The sequence below is a fragment of the Ursus maritimus genome, unplaced genomic scaffold, assembly GCF_017311325.1.
Source record: "Ursus maritimus isolate PB19 unplaced genomic scaffold, ASM1731132v1 scaffold_16, whole genome shotgun sequence".
Lineage (NCBI taxonomy): Eukaryota > Metazoa > Chordata > Mammalia > Carnivora > Ursidae > Ursus > Ursus maritimus.
The window spans coordinates 50,588,536-50,606,893 of record NW_024424008.1 but is presented as its reverse complement, the minus strand read 5'-3'; the positions used below and the strand labels follow the sequence as shown (position 1 = coordinate 50,606,893).

Below are 18,358 nucleotides of genomic sequence, written 5' to 3'. Positions count from 1 at the left end.
TCAAACTTGTTAGAGAGAAAAATAAAAACACGAAAACCGTACTCACACACTCACTTACACACTCACCAGACTGTAAAACTGACAAAGTGTAGTGGCACCCAGCACTGGTGAGGGTGTGGCGGAATGGACACGCCCATGCATACATGACACGGGTTCGGCATTACAAGCAAAAGCTGGAGACAGATCTAATGTATGACCCAGCAACCTTACTCTTCGACTTACACTCTTAAATGTTTAACACTGCACAAGGATAACTGTTGAAGAATGTTCATGGACCTATTGATAAGAGCTCCAAACTGAAAGCAGCCCAAATATACATGACTAGATATGATGGAAAAGGGACTTGTGGTATATTCACATCATGAAATACAATAAATAAAAGTGAATAAATCACAGCTATATAGACATGGAGAAATCTCATAAACATAGTGTTGTGTGAAATAAGACACAAAATAATATATTTGGTATGATTCCTTCATACGTAGTTCAAGAACAAGCAAACTACGTGAAGGATGTGCCCACTGCAACTTATATCCAATAAATATGGCACCCAGTGGAACAAAACTCCTGAGGGAAGCATTACACAAGTGGTAAAACACAAAAGTCAAGACCGTGATTACCTCTTAGAGCAAGGATGAGGTTGGTATTGGGGGTGCAGTCTGGGCTGATGAAATTATCTAATTCTCGATCCAAGTGTAATTGCACAGGTGTTTCATTACAGTATACTTTCATTAAAGTGTATGTATAGGGCTAATGCACAATTTGTCTACTTATCTAGTATTTCATAATAAGCAAAGAAAAAAAGACGAAAAGAATAGGATCCTTTTTCTCCCCCACTTCTATTTCTTGCCATTTAGGGCAATTTCACTGGGATCTAAGCTCCATTACCATCAGGGCTCAGAGGAACAGAGATTAGGCTGTTTTTCTCACCCCTGATTTCTTAGCACCGAGAACAGTGCCTGGCAAAAGACAAGACACTCAATATTTTACAAATGAATCACTGATTAACCAAGAACAGAGAGGGAGGGAGAAAAAGAGGAAAAGAGAGAGAAGGATATAAAAAGAAATAAATGCTTGAAGAGCTCAGAGCAGCATTTTGTGAACAGTTAAGAGGCCAGGAACTGGGAACTACTTGTTAAAACAGAGAGTTCGCTTAAGTTTTTGTTGAAGACAACCACAATCCTAAATGAAGGACAGTAAACTATGAAGACTTTATACGCAATGATAAAGTTTACAGTTGTAGTCAAACACAATTTAAAAGGAGTAAATACTTTAGGGGTGTCTGGGTGGCACAGCGGTTAAGCGTCTGCCTTCGGCTCAGGGGGTGATCCCGACGTTGTGGGATCGAGCCCCACATCAGGCTCCTCCGCTATGAACCTGCTTCTTCCTCTCCCACTCCCCCTGCTTGTGTTCCCTCTCTCACTGGCTGTCTCTATCTCTGTCAAATAAATAAATAAAATCTTTAAAAAAAAATGCTAAGGTTTAAAAATAAAATAAAATAAAAGAAGTAAATATTTTAATGATCTATATAATCACTTCAGAACTGTGCGCAATAAATTTCTGTTATTCATATGCTACCAAGACTGTGGTATTTTGTTACTGCAGCCAGAATGGACTAAGACACATTACTTGTAAATAATTTACAAATACACTTTTTTCTATAATGTTACTATCTTCCCTAATTTAATAAGAGTTACTAACAAAGAACAATGACACTGAGGAGATTTAGATCTCCCTTCTTTTCCTTTAATACGTCCAACCTAAGGTAAATGGGCTAAATAAAACTAGCAAACAAACAAACAAACAAAACCCCAAAAACTTGGTTGGCCAGAAGAAAGAGAAGGAAGGAAAAAAAAAACAAAAAAAAACCACAAAAAAACCCAGATAGTAAAACAAACAGACAAAACTGGATAACTGAGAGTTGACATAATTTGGCAAACCTTTCAGTTAATTAATCTTAACTCTCCCCTAACTTTAGAATATATTTTATTTTCTGATTATAACCTTTTGGTTATTTGAATCCCATAAGTAACAAGCCAGAGAATAGACAGAGTCTAACAATTTCTTTAAAACCACAGTCACTTTGTATTCAGTAACTTTTTTTTAGCTTTCTAGAATTAACATCATCCTAAGGAATACTGGAGTGCTCTCTTCCTCAGCTCATGTCAAGCTGGGATCATTCTAATTCGGGGACACAAGTAAAATAAATGACACTATCATAAGCTCAAGTTTAGCTCACATGCCTCAGGAAGAACACTACCAGACTGGACACTGGTGCAACATACAGGAAAAAACAGAAGAGGGGGCAACTTCAATATAAGTAAAATACAAAAATTTAAAAAAAAGAACAGAAACTTAAGGCAAAAGAAGAGACTAGAGTCAATGTACATTCAAAAAGTTAGATATATATACTTTGTAGTTTCAAAGTGCAGTTATGATGTCCAAGAAAGGACTGAAGCCCTATGAAGAATTTCTGTGCCCCATTTGTTTCAAGTGCGCATGAAACAACATCCAGGACAGATCACATGTTAGGCCACAAAACAAGTTTCAATAAATTTAAGAAGACTGAAATCATATCAAACATCTTTTCCAATCACAAGAGTATGAAAGCACAAGTCAATTACAAGAAAAGAATAGGGAGAAACAAAAATACATAGTGCCTAAAGAACATGCTCCTGAACAACTGATGGGTCAACAAAGGAATCGAAGAGGATGGGGCACCCGGGTGGCTCAGTCGTTAAGCATCTGCCTTCGGCTCAGGTCATGCTCCCAGGGTCCTGGGACTCGAGCCCTGAATCAGGCTCCCTGCTCAGCAAGAGGCCTGCTTCTCCCTCTCCCGCTCCCCCTGCTTATGTTCCCTCTCTCGCTCCTCTCTCTCTCTCTGTCAAATAAATAAAATCTTAAAAAAAAAAAAGAAATCAAAGGAAATAAAATAATACCTGGAGACAAATGAAAATGGAAACACACGGGATCAAAATCTTTGGGATGCAGCAAAAGCACCTCTGAGAGGAAATTCTATAGCGATGTGGACCTAACTCAAGAATCAAGAAAAATCACAAGTGAACAATCTAACTTTACACCTAAAAGAAAAAGAAAAAGAACACACAAAGCCCAAATTTGGTAGAAGGAAGGACATAACAAAGATCACAGCAGAAATAAATGAAATAGAGACAAAAAATATAGAAAAGACCAATGAAAATAAGAGCTGGTTCTTTGAGAAGATAAACAAAATTGATGAAACTTTAGACAGACTAATCAAGAAAAAGAGGACTCAAATAAATAGTATCAGAAATGAAAGAGAAGTAACAACCAACACCGCAGAAATACAAGAGATTATAAGAGACTACTACAAAAAATTACTTGTGAACAAATTAGACAACCTATAGTAAATGGATAAATTAGTAGAAACATATTATCTTCCAAGAATGAGCCAGGAAGAAACAACAAAAAAATATATGAACAGATCAACTACTAGTAATTAAATTGAATCAGTGATCAAAAACTCCCAACAAACAAAAGTCCAGGACCAGATGGCTTCACACATGAATTCTAAAAAACACTTGAAGAAAAGTTAATACCTATTCTTCTCAAACTATTCCATAAAATAGCAAAGAAAGGAATGCTTTTGAATTCATTCTATGAGGCCAGCATTACCCTGATACCAAAACCAGACGATGATACTACAAAATAAGAAAACTACAGACCAATGTCCCTGATGAACATAGATGCAAAAATCCTCAACAAAATATTAGCAAAGTGTATCGAAAAATACATTAAAAGACTCATTCACCATGATCAAGTGGGATTTATCCCACGGATGCAAGGATGGTTTAATATATACAAATCAACGAACACTATACACCACATTAAGAAAATGCAGGTTAAAAATCATATGATCATCTCAGTAGATACAGAAAAATAATTTGACAAAAGTCAACTTCCATTCATTATAAAAACTCTCAACAAAGCCAATATAGAAGGAACATATTTCAACATAATAAAGGCTGTCTATGACTAATCCACAGCTAACTTCACATTTAATGGTGATAAGCTGAAAGCTTTTCCTCTAAGATCGGGAATGAGACAAGAATGTCTATTGTCACCACTTTCATTCAGCAAAGTACTGAAAATCCTAGCCATAGCAATCAGACAAGAAAAGAAATAAGAGGCATCGAAATTGGTAAGGAAGAAGCAGAACTGACACTATTTGCAGATGACATGATACTCTGTATAGAAAATCCTAAAGATTCCACCAAAAAACTACTAGAACTAATAAATGAATCAGTAAAGTCGCAGTATACAAAATCAACATAGAGAAATCTATTGTGTTTCTATACACTAATAATAGCAGAAAGAGAAATTAAGAAAACAATTCCATATACAATTGCATCAAAAAAATAAAAAACCTAGGAATAAACTTAACCAAGGAGATGAAATTTCTGTTATTCAAAAAACTGTAAGACATTAATGAAAGAAATGGAAGAGGACAAAAATAAATGGAAAGATATATCATGCTCACAGATTGAAAGAATTAATATTGTTAAAATGTCCATATTACTCAAGCAATCTACAGATTCAGTGTAATCTCTGTCAAAATACCAACAGTATTTTTTCACAGAACTAGAACAAAAAATCCTAAAATTTGTATGGAACCACAAAAGACCCTGAACAGCCAAAGCAATCTTGAGAGAGAAGAACAAAGCTGAGGTATCACAATCCCATATATCAACTACATTACAAAGCTATAGTAATCAAAACAGTATGGTATTGGCACCAAAAAACCCCATATAGATGGATGGAACAGAACAGAGCATCTGGAAATAAACCCATACTTATATGGTCAATTAATCTATGACAAAGAAAGCAAGAATATACAATGAGGAAAAGACCATTTCTTCAATAAATGGTGTTAGGCAAACCAAACAGCTACATTCAAAAGAATGAAACTGGACCACTTTCTTACACCATGCACACAAAAAAACCCTCAAAATGGACTAAAGACCTACTGTGAGACCTGAAACCATAAAAATCCTAAAAGAAAACAGAGGTAGTAAACTCAAGGACAAGAGCCCTAGTAATATTTTCCAGGATATGTCTCCCCAGTCAAAGAAACAAAAGCAAAAGTAAGCGACTACATCAAACAAAAAGGCTTTTGCAGAGTGAAGGAAACCATCAATAAAACAAAAAGGCAACCTACCGAATGGGAAAAGACACTGACAAATGAGAAGTCCAATAAGGGATTAATATCCATAATAAATAACAAAATCACACAGCTCAATACCCAAAACCCCAAATAATCCTATGAAAAATGGGCAGAGGACATGAATAGACACTTCCCCCCCCAAAAAAGACATACAGATGGCCAACAGACACATGAAAAGATGTTCAACATCACTAATTATCAGGAAAATGCAAATCAAAACCACAATGAGATATCATCTTACACCAGTCAGATACAACAAGCGTTGGCAAGGATGTGGAGAAAAGGGAACCCTCGTGCACTGTTCGTGGGAATGTAAACCAATAGTGCCAACTCTGGAAAACAGTATGGAGGTGCCTTAAAAAACTAAAAATAGAAAAACCATACAATCTAGCAATTCCACTTCTGGGTATTTACATGAAGAAAACAAAAACACTAATTCAAAAAGATACATGCACCCCTATGTTTATTGTAGCATTATTTACAATAGCCAAGATATGGAAACAGCCCAAGTTTCCATCAACGGATGAATGGATAAAGAAGATACACACACACACACACACACACACACACACACACACTGTAGAATATTACTCAGCCATAAAAAGAGAATGAAATCTTGCCATTCATGACAACATAGATGGACCTAGAGGGTATTAAGCTAAGTGAAATAAGTCAGACAGAAAAAGACAAATACCATATGATTTCACTCATATGTGGCATCTAAAAAACAAAACAAATGAACAAACAAACAACAACAACAAAACTAGAAACACACCCGTAAATGTAGAGAACTGGCAGTTGTCAGCAGGGAGAGGGCTGGAGGGATGGGTGAAATAAGTGAAGGGGATTAAGAGGTACAAACTTCCAGTTATAAGGTAAATAAGTCACAGGGATGAAAAGTCCAGCACAGGGAATACAGTCAAAGAGATTATAGCTCTGTATGGTCACATGGCAACTACACATATCGTGGTGAACATTTTATAAAATTTCAGAAAATTCTCAGGTATGAAGATGCCCATAAAGGTACTTTATGTCCCTGACTGTTTATTGGCAACAGGAAAGACTTACAATTACAGATTCAACATTAAAATGATGAATATTCTTAAGAAGAAAACAGCAGCAGAAGCTGGTTAAGACGGATACTCCTACCCGCACAATAGAAGCCATATGGGTGGAGTTGGTCTCTTCATGTGGCCTATGGTCATTTAATTCTCCACTCACAAGTGGCTCCTAACGTAATTTGTTAAGTCTCTTTCCAACCCCCAACACCCTGGTTGGTTAGCATTTGTCTGCAGGCTGAAATGGTATCTTATATTCCTTTCTCATAATACAGAGCAGCAGACTTTAATTTGAACCACATGTCTGTCTTCTAGGGATGGTTTAAATACCAGAGCTTTACTATCAACTTTGAGACTTGAAATTCTTTGTTCTAGGCAAGATCAGGAGCCCGGGGCCATATAGGGCTATACAGGGTAGAGATACTGTATCCCTAAAAGTATGTATATTATCAACTGTGTATGTCTATGTGGTAAGGGGAAACAGGAAAGAACGAATGGCACTAATATAAAAATCAGGACAACTGCACCAGGAAATTTTCTTATTTGGTCCACCACTTCAGAGCAATACCCTTGACTCCTTTTCTAGCTGACAGAGGAGCACTGCAAAGCAGATGCAAACAGATTAGCCACAGCCTGCAACCAGCTCCAACGTTCACAATGTCTGTTAAGGTAACACAGCACAGCTAAAATTGACAGCCAGCCCCTCCAAGAGCAACTTGTGCTTCCCTTCCTTGCTGTTATAAGTAAACAGCTCAGAAGTAGGGGGCAGAGGAACAAAGTAAAGTGGGAAAATATGTATTTATACTAAATAAACAACCTCACCAGTAGACATGGTGACAAGATTCTTTATGTTTTGAAACCTGAAAGCTTCTGAGGACTCGTAACCCTAATTCCGTACTTGCAATTATAGACAAAGACTAAGAACAGAAATAATTTTGGCCCTCGATTAATTTCCCAGCGGACTCAGGGGAGGGGAGGGGTGGAGGAGACAAGCTGTCGGGTATTCTTGCTAGAAATGACTCAAAGAACCAAAGATCAACACCCCAGAAAGAACAACATATAAACAGGATTTAGACTGTTGTATGGACTGTGAAAATGGAACATGACACAGATAAGGAACTAATCTTGCTTTTCCTATACAATACCACTAGCCTAGAAATCATGTGACCCAAAAGTGTTATTTGGAATTGTGCAAAACAAGAGTCAACTGTGTGAATCTCAGAATTACGGTAGTGAGGAAGGATGAGTTTCGAAGTTCCCAGGAGTCACAATATTAGTTCACTATTAAAAATGGGTCCTGGGAAGTCCTCAATGTTTAGCAATCACTCCAACCCCTGGCTGAACTTCCTGACTAGGAGCTAATAGAGAAGTAATGCCAAAAACTACTGACTCACAGCCTGAGCATTTATACACGAGAGAAATTCCTTCACCAGGGGTGGGCGGGGGGAGGAGGTAGGTAAGAATCAAGTAATCAGCTTTCTTTTGGTGGTGGGAGGAGGATATTTGGTTTAGTTTAAGAAACTAGGGCAAGTCAGAATTAGAGGAGGAGAGGGTAATATGCATGAAATTGAAAGACTGTATCTACCTTCTGGAAAACATATTAGAGAAGTAGTACAGTACCATCTTGTCGCAGGTGCTGCTATTACATCATATATGGGACTGCTCCACATCTGTCACTTAATCTTACCGATCTTCTGACCCTCCCCAGCTTCTAGCACTATATATTTATATAGCATAATACTATCTCTGTGGAAGATGAAAGTTTAAAAACAAAAATGCTGGTCCAGCATTACACTGGCATTTTCAATGACTGACTTATGAATTTCCCCCTAAAGCTTTAAAATACCTTAGCAGTTAGGATCACTGAACTCAGCTATTTTTAAATTAGGTAATAAACCAATCCCTTCCACTTTATTATAGATAGCACCACCCCAACCCTTCTCACAAAAAACAAAAAACTCTCCCCACCATAGGATCTTCTCATCAAACTCAGTATTGAGTAGACATATAAAGGAAAGGGCTGTAATGAGATACTTTCTGCAAGACCTGCAAACAATATTCACTGGAATTCTTGAATACATTAAATACATACTATTATAGTCATAATTCTAAATCCTATCACTTAGAACAATGAAAGTCCAATCCTTCGATCAGGTAAGATTCCAATATTGACAGGTGAGCATTCTATACAAAATTTTAGACCATGATGAATCAAAGTCCCCTTAAATACTCAACAGAAACTAAAGATACCAATGGAAATATAGTATATGGTATATAGTATACAGGTATAGTAATAATATTTCCCAGATTAAAAACAAAGACATATGGTCTAATCAGTAGAAGCCTACTTTCGGAGAAAAGAAGATATGACTATCACAGAAGAAGTTCTAAGCAGTCACCAAGAAATTAAAAACAGGTAAGAATATACCCTCTTAAGTTAAAGCTAACAGAATAAATATAACTTACATGAGAGGAAACACCAGAAAAACAAATAAACTGCCTAAAAGTTAATGTGCAAATATGGTCACAAGAGCAGGGTACTCCCCAAGTTTTTGAGGGACCACTAAAGAGTTCTTGGCACAAGGTGAAAAAAACACACATAGTCCTTGGCCTCATGGAGCGGTCAGTCCTGTGGGGGAGGCACACATGACATAGTTACGTGTCTAACTCTATTATTAGAAGCAGGGAATGGGCTTTAGGGGAAAGTTCAGGGACAACTGGCATATAATAGAGAGCAGAGGCTTTCCTGAAGAAGAGTCTATCAAGAGTTCAGAGAATCTCTCCATTTGATACAAACAAACAAAAACAACAACAACAACACTGCACCCACAAAGTCATATTTGGACTAGAATATAAAGAAAACTAACCTATTTAACTGTACAAGTACCCAATATTTTCCAACTTTTTTTGATTCACAAACTCCTTTCAAAGGAATATATTACCTTAAAAGAACCCCAGGAAAGAAATTTAAAAAATAATTTTGTCATTTTTGTGTAACTAATGATAAAGAAGTAACTTTAAGAAAGGTATTTTATCCTAAATTAGCACATCACTAAAACTTGATTTTAAAAAGTTCATTATAAGTTATATTTACCAACAAATCATCAACAAAATGTAAAGTTAGCCTACTGAATGGGAAAAAATATTTTAAATCACATATCTGATAATATACATCTAAAATACATAAAGAACACATACAACTCAATAACAAAAACAAAAAACAGTAGACTAAAAAAACGAGTAGAAAATCTGAATAGACATTCTTCCAGAGAAGACATACAGTTGGCCAACAGGTACATGAAAACATGCTCAACATCACCAATCATCAGGGAAATGCAATCAAAACCACAATGAGATATCATTTCATACTTAGAATGGCTAGTATCAAAAAGACAAGAAATAACAGGTGTTGGTGAGGGTGTGGAGAAAAGGGAACCCTTGTGCACTATTGGTGAGAATATAAATTGGTGCAGCCACCATGGAAAACAGTATGAGGTTCCTCAAAAGATTAAAAATAGAACTACCTTATGATTCACAGCAAGTCCACTTCCCAGTATTTATCTGAAAAAATGAAGACACTAACTCAAAAAGACATATGTTCTCCCATGTTCACTGCAGCATTATTTTCAATAGCCAAGGAAACAACCTAAGTATTTGTCAATGGATGAACAGATAAGGAACAAACACGCACGCGCGCTCTCTCTCTCTCTCTCTCTCTCACACACACACACACACACACACACACACACGGGCGCAGGTACGCATGCATGCTTACAACGGAATATTACTCAGCCATAAAAAATAATGAAATCTTGACATTCAGAACAACATGGATAGACCTGGAGAGTACTATGCTAAGCGAAGTAAGTCAGACAGAGAAAGACAGATACCTTATGATTTCACGTACATGTGGAATCTTTAAAAAAACAACAAGCTCACAGATACAGAGAAGAGACTGGTGGTCGCCAGTGGCAGGGATGGTGGTGGGTGAAATGCGTGAAGGCGGTCCAAACATACCAACATCCATTTGTAAAATAAATCGTGAGGATGTACTATACAGAACGGTGACAATAGTCATTAGTACTGTACTGCATATTTGAAAGTTGCTAAGAAAGTAGATCTTAAAAGTCCTTACCACAAGAAAAAAAAATTTTTTTTGTAACTATGTAAATGATAGATGTTAGCTAGATTTATTGTGGTGATCATTTCACAGTACATACAAGTACTGAATCATTATGCTGTACACCTGAAACTAATACAATGTTACAGGTCAAGCATACCTGGGTTTTTAAAAAAAAATCATTATAAATATTATTTAAGAAAAAAATTTCCCATTTTATATGTGACTCACTAATTTATTTAAATAAAAAATGCTAATTTAAAATCGTTATGTCATATTTAGTTGAAAGCCACATACATATTGAGATCATAACATCTAAAATAGCCAAAAACTTTTCATGAGCTGGTATTTGAAATCCTTAAATTAAAAGAACAGACTTGTTTATCTGAATTAGTTTCATGTTTTGCTTTACCCAGTAAAATGGGTAAGCAAGTTTAGTACTTCTGTGCAAATAAAACATTATGAATATGGCTAGTCTTTATTCCCAATAAAGCAAATCAGATACTGTGTGTGTGCATGTGTGTGTATACTTTTGTGTGTGTATGTGTCTAAATTTGTGGTTTTTGGAGGCCTGAAAAGATCTTAATGTGCTAGATAAGAACAGTGATCAAATGAAGACAATTCATGAACTGGGTAAAGTTTGCCTTGAAGCACTGTTGAATTACCATTTTTATTTTCATTAACCAAATTTTGACATCAGTGCTCCTTATGCTTTACATTGTCCAATGATCCATTATAGATATGAATTTAACAAAATATGATGAGAAACTGCATACTGGTCAAAACTACCATGGTAACTGATGACTTCACCTAAGCAGTAAACTGAGTATTTGAGTTACAAGCACGCTCATTAGCTCCCGGCTACCAGGCAGACTCCCTTGATTTACTCTCACAGGGTTTCAAACTATTCCACTTAAGGAGGTGGGGGTGGGGGGGAGGCCTAAATCATTACTTGATTTACTGACTTCTAATTATCCCCCAAACAAATGATTTGCAATTAACAGAAGTTCGTGTAAAAGGAACCTATAGTTGGGGAAGGAATTCTTTATTCTCAAGTTTCTCGAACTAGTGCATGTTTATATCTCCCCAGGCATAATGCTGCGGTGTGCCAAGAGTTACGTGAAAGTGAAGGCTAAAGAAAACACATATTCCTGGAACATTAATTTTTTTCTATGTTAAATAAAGTTGAATTTTAGTATTAAAACAAATGTAATAGGACATTGAGGAGAATACAAAATGTGCATGAATGTAAAAATAAAGCATGTGATTTAAAAAGTGCACCATTCCAGACTAGCTGACCAATCCCACACTTGCCCCCACCCTGTGTGAGTTCGTCCCCCTCCATGTTAGGGAAGCCACAGTGGGAGGGTCCGAGGAGCAGTGCTCTGCACTGGTAGCACAGCTATCATGAGTGAGGCCCTGGAAACAGAACATTTTCCTGATCTTAGCAGGAAGCAATCACTGGTGAAGATCATTAAGACCTTGCTTATCACCCAGAACCATGACTGACAAAAACCCGTTCATGTGAATTTTAACTCTAGGATTTTTTCATATGACGTAAGTCCACTGTGTACGCCAAAAAGGCCTTCTGAATGAAGGTGTGCTCAGTTTTCGTTTGTGAAGCTCCAGTCTGAGGAGCAGGATGCAGAAGAGATCATTTTCAAACTGTATTTTCCCAAGGGTCAACATACACGAAAGTTGTTAGCACCTTCTAGCTGTGGGTCACAGCATTTCAGGGGGAGAGCGGACACTGGGGTGTTGTGATTCCCCGGTACTGTGATGACATGGATTCAGGAAGTCACGTGGCCTCTCCCTGGGTCTCAGTTTACTACCTGTCAACCAGGGAGGTGCACTGAAAGATAACCTAAATAAAGGTGTTACGATCATGACATAAAATGTGTGCCGGACGTGATGAATATTCATAACCACCTCCGTGGGCTGTCAGGGACATTCTCAACTACCGCACTGGGGAAGGGTTCTCAGAAACCCAACGGTCACCACCTTTTTTCCCTCTACCATTGTATCTCAGCATCTTCCTCCTGAAGGTGAAAGGTCAATGGGCTTGCAAAATGTTTTAGCTTCTCGCTTTTAAAAAATGAAATAGTTTAGATCTCACCGCATTAAGGTCAAAAATTTCCACAGCACCTTAGATCCATGACTCTGGAAATTCTTTCCAAAACACTGGCTTTGCTGTAGTTGTACTTCAGATCTCTGCTGTCTCCTGACTGCCAACTAAAACAATAACACCGGAGTGGAAACTATCTCATGGAGACCATTCTGGGAGTCGACATTTGGAGAGAAAAGTTTCCAACTTCCTTAGGTTAAAAAAAAAAAAAAAAAAACTTTCCACAATTTTCAAAACATTCTCATAATGTCTGAGTATTTCAGATAAGTTTGCTTCAGGGAGTAAGCCAGCTACATTTAGGCCTTTTCTGAGGCAATCTTTTATAAATACAGAAATTTCTCTACTTCATCTTTGGGGACAAGAATTAAAATTGCTTTCAAATAGCATTAAAAATAAGACAACACCATTTTCCTTTGATAGCTTAATATACTCCACCAACAAGAAAATCTGATTTCTCGATTTCTACACATATCTTGGACTGGCAGTTCCCTCTTCCCAGCCCAGATATGTGATGGGTGATCCACCCCCAGAAACACTCCATTTGCTCTCTCTCGTATTTGTTGCCCTCATCCTCCTTTTCAAGTTTACTACCAACACCTCTATGTAGGATTTGACCATTTCGTAGCCTCTTCACTAACCTTCCTATTTGCTCTCCTATCCCTTCCACCTGATCCCGCTTTTTTTTTCCTTATTCATCCTGAATCTGACTTATCAAGCCTGGTATTCAAACAATTTCACAATCTGGTATAAATAAATACCTATCTCTCCCACCTTCTCAGGCATGACTCCCCTGCTTGAACCTTCCCTCCGGCCAAGCTGCTTTACCTTCTCTGCAAATATGCCACATGCTACCGCTGCCCATACTTCTCCAACTCGGCTTCTCACTGCTACCAAAATAAAATCCCAACTCCTCACCACGTGCATAAAGCTCCACCGGAACCGGCCCCAGCCAGTTCTCTTACCCCATCTCCTTCTAGACCCCCCTTAGTTATTGTCTCCAGCCATGCCAACTCTTCTCCTACTCTGTCAAATACATTAAATGTACCTCTCTCAGGCCTTTGCATTGCTCTTCCTTCTGCTTGGAAGGCTAGAACCATCCTGGGTAAAAGCGTTCTCTCTCCCACAAGTCATTCGAGCACATTTTCGATTTTATCATTTTCATAGTCTTTACGAGGGCTTGTTTATGTGTTCACTGTCACTCTCCCCAGCAGAACGTGAGTTCCAAGGGACTACTTTACCTGCCACCGTATCCCCAGTGCATGGATCAGGGCCTGCACATAGCAGGTGCTTTACTAACACTTGCTGACTAATCCTACTGGCATTCTCTCCTCTACACCTACACCTTAAAGAATCCAATTCATCCTTTAGGCTCACCTCAAATGTTATGTCCTTAATAGGGAATTTATGCCCTCATCACCACTGTCTAAAGTTCAGATCAACAAAGTTTTGAGCACCTACCATAGAACAGGCATGCACTCGGCCAGGGGCCGAAACAACAAACCATACAGTTACCACCCCTGTGGGATTCACGAGCTAACGCAACTTTACAAACTAAAGTGGTTTCTTCATCCTCTGAACTTTTGTGGCAATTAAACTATATAATTAATGTGATAATGAATCATGGCGTGCCTTGTAACATCTCTTGTCTTGTATCAAAGTATAATTTGGTCGCCGTCGAACACGCTGTCACCCAGCGATGCAGGCTATATGCGGAGAGGGCCATGTTGTGCCTTCCCCATCCTTCACTTGCTCCTCTGTGGATCCTCACATGTCTGAGGCATGACAAGTGAAAGGTTAGAGGCCAAGAATCCTATTCTTTCCGGGCTCCGGACTCTCTACATGAAAGACATTTATTTGCATGAGTCCTTTTTATAAGGAATTCAAAGTTTTGGAAAGTTAAAGGCGTGTATTTTGGAGACTCTAATGTTTTCTAAATAAGCTATATTTGCATGCCAAATATGATGAAATGAAATAATGTATGTGAAAATGTTTTGTAAAGTGCTATATATATACACACATACACCTACAACATACACACACACACAGACCCCCCAAGTGTAATTTTGTGCTATTTAACTTTCCACAGGTCTAAGCATTTGCTGCCCAAATAGACTATAAATTCTTTAGGGCAGGAGTTATGTCTTATACTTCCGTTCTCTCTTCCATGACACCTGAGCAAAGAGCCTTTGTTAATAATAAATACATTTTCAGATGACCACTACACATTTTTAGTTCTAGACTTGGTAACTTTGCCTTTCAGAAATAAAATTCTTTGTTCTGAAAACCATCAATGTTTATTCTGGATTACTAATAACAGAAACATCTTTTAAATAATTCTACAGAAGACAGGTCTGCTATTGCCATTCTAAAATCAGAAGGAAAACAAAGTTATTCATCCGGCCTTCATTCTCCGTAGAAATAGCACTGGAACAAAAATTCAGAGGTAAGAATTTAAGCATGAAAACTCCTACTTAAACCATTGCATCTTTTAATATCTGTAACTGAAATGTACCTCTCATGTCCAGGGAACACATATTCCCTTGAGGAAGGCTAGCATGGGCTTTTCTAATAGCTAGATTTTTATAGTATCAAGCATTAAATGTAAACTGCCACATTAATTCATTAAAAAAGTAAAAATAAATCAACAGAAACAGAAACATCCCCAGAACAACTTATTCATCTTGCACATTTGAACAGGATGCAGCATCTTTTCATAAAACCATTTAGGTAAAAACAAAACTGAACAAAAAAACATTTAGATTAACATTGGCATAAGGAAAACATGAATTCCTTAAATTTCCTAAATGAATTTTTAATAATTCTATGTTAATTTGACACTGTAACATATGATGACTTTAGAAATGAGGTGCTTAAGACTAACAATATTTTAAAGAAAACAACAAAACCTTTTTCTCTTTCATGTGTTACTTTCATGTCTAGTAGTTTCTTTCTTACTGAGATTTAATAATAACCCATCAAAAGACCACTGAAAAGATCAGAAATCCTGAAGTTACTTTTAGCTTTTAGAATAAAAAGTTGATTTCATTAGTTATCTGACCTTATTCTGTCAGAGCTATTCATTCCACCTCTCCAAAATTAGTCACACCGTGGTCAGCTTCAACTAGAAGCGTTTCTCCCACCGGCCCACTAAGTTCAAAGAAGACTTGGCAGATGAGAACGGGAATTCTACCTAATTTATGCATAAGAAAGGAAGTTCGGGCAATGACTGAGAAACTGAGGACAGGAGTCCCCCTTACCTGAAGGGGATACATTCAAAGACCCCCAGCGTATGTCTGAATAGTACCGAACCCCAGATGTGCTATGTTTTTCCCTATATACACACACCTATGATAAAGTTTAATTTATGAATTAGGCACAGTAAGAGATTAACAACAATAACTAATAATAAACTAGAACAATTGTAACAATATACGGTGATGAAAGTTATGTACATGTGGTCTCTCCGTCTTAGGTTATCTTATCATCACCCGTCCTCTTCTTGTGGTGACGGGAGGTGATAAAATGCCTACCTGATGAGCTGAAGTGAGGGAATGACACTGGCACTGTGACCTAACATTAGGGTACTACTGACCTTCTGACCATACGTCAGAAGGAGGATCACCCACTCCCGGATCACAGATGACCATGGGTAACTGAAACTACAGAAAGCAAACCAGGGCGGGGGTGGGGGGGTGGGCAGCAGAGTAATGACAGCATGAAATAAAGAATGCACGAGCAAAGACAATGTTAGATAGTATAGCAGGGCACGACCTAGAGTAGCTCATTGATTCTTGGCCAAACAAATAATAAAAATGCAGTCTTTGGGTTAACGAACTTAAAAATCTTGCCATATGTGTTAATGCAGAGAGCCCACGGCGGGCTGCCAGCATTCCCACGAGTCTGTAATTACATACCAGCAGGTAGAGACTCATATTGTGACTACATGGATTTGTTTTAACGATTAACAAAGAAAAGCATTTCAAAATCTCCCTACCCAAGTATTTGTCAGTGGCGTTTCTAATTTCAATTATCACTGACTCCGTTTTTACACTTGGTTTCTCAATACAAAAACAAAGAGCCATACTAATCTCCCTCAACTAAATAAAATGGTTCTAAAGTCAAAATCAAGAACCAAGGAAGCATAAAAAAATTTTTAACCTTTGGTCAGTGAAGGTAGAACACAACTATAGAAGAAAAAGAGGGCCTTCTTTTAACTTACTACCCTAATCAGTAATCCCAAGAACCCTACATCACATCCGTGGCAGGCTGCATAAAAGCCCCTCAAAAGACATCCACGTTCTAATCCATGGAACCTGTGAATGTGGTACCTAACGTGATAAAAGGGGCTTCTGTAGATATGACCGGGCAATGGGGAGATCATCCCAGATTATCCGGGAGGGCTCAATGTAATCACAAGGGCCCTTCTAAGAGGGAAGCGGGAGGGTCAGGTTAGGAGTGGGAGATGCAACAATGGGAGCACAAGGCAGAGTGCTGTGAAGAAAGGACCGGAACCAAGGAGTGCAGGGACCTCTAAAGCCGAAACCAGCAAGGAGATGGACTCTCTAGAGACTCCAGGTGGAACCAATCCTACCAACACCTTGATTTTAGCCCCATAAGGCTCATTTCAGGTGCTCGCTTTGGCAGCACACATACTAACACGGGAACGGTAGAGAGGATTAGCACACCCCCTGCCCAAGGATGACACACAAATTCGTGAAGTGTTCCGTGTTTTTTCATGATGAGCACTGAGTGATGTACAGAAGGGTTGAATCACGACCTTGGGTACCTGCAACTAATACAACCTTGTATGTTAACTATACTGGGATTAAAATAAAAAATTAAATGACATTTAAAGAAAGAAAAAGAAAAAAAAAGACTCATTTCAGATTTTCGACTTCTAAAACTGTAAGATAATAAATTTGTATTGTTTCAAGCCACTACGTTTGTGGTAATTTGTTACAGTGACAATAGGAAATTAACGCAACATTTTATTATACTTTTAAGGACTGTGAAGCTTAACAGATGTTATTACCATTAATTTAATTGAAGCTATGGTGAAAAATTACAAAAGAGGGTTTGAAATTGCTGCTCTTTCCACACTACCCACTTGTGTGGGAACTGCTTCGCATCTAGAGAGCTTTGGGGAATATAAAGCAGACATAAGGACAAAGGAAAAATGTGATTTTATGTAAGATAAAGAAAGCATCTAATTCCTGTCTACTATGCACTGGGCAAATGCAGGACTCAAGGAGCTTAAAACTATGTGAAAGTACTAAACAACAGTGCATCCATCAGCCAACCTTAGATAAATAAAAAGTTCAGTGACATTCCAAGGATGTGAAAGTAGAGTCTGGAAAGACTTACCTAGACTTATCTACACAAAACAGTCAGTAGAATCACCAACCTGAAAGGGTACACGTATGTACTCTGACCTGTAATATAAAATAAGTCTGAACCCTCAACTCCCACCCTTTTAAGGAGGGAAGTCCTTAGAACTGCTTTTTACCTTGGCTTTCAAGGCAATTCTACTCTAGCTGTACTTCAATTTTCTATAGGAGACCCCCCTTCCCTTCTGACCTGTGAGACGGGGGACACACAATGCAATACTGAAAACTGCTGGAAAACAAAACTGGTTTCTTTTCATGTTTATACTTTCTGTCTAGACTGCAGTCACTTTCTTCTATCAATAGGTGGTGAGCTTGTATTGGCTAGGCAAATGCTGATAGTTTATTGAAACTGAAGGAGGAATAGAGTGAGGTAGTGAAAAGTGCTTTTTAGACACCGTCAGATGAACAGACGAGTGAAATCTGAGGACACAAAGAGATCGACTGCCTTTAAACTGATGCCTTTAA

General features: G+C 37.9%; 1 protein-coding gene and 1 non-coding gene across 6 annotated transcripts in view; one reads left to right on the top strand and one right to left on the bottom strand.

Annotated features, from left to right (window-relative positions):
* Window positions 1–18,358, bottom strand: part of SIK3 (SIK family kinase 3) — a 238,827-nt gene that overhangs the window by 55,955 nt on the left and 164,514 nt on the right. The gene's annotated exons all lie outside the window — the stretch shown is intronic.
* Window positions 17,135–17,239, top strand: LOC121102989. The gene has a single exon (XR_005835141.1). It is a non-coding gene; the product is annotated as a U6 spliceosomal RNA (small nuclear RNA).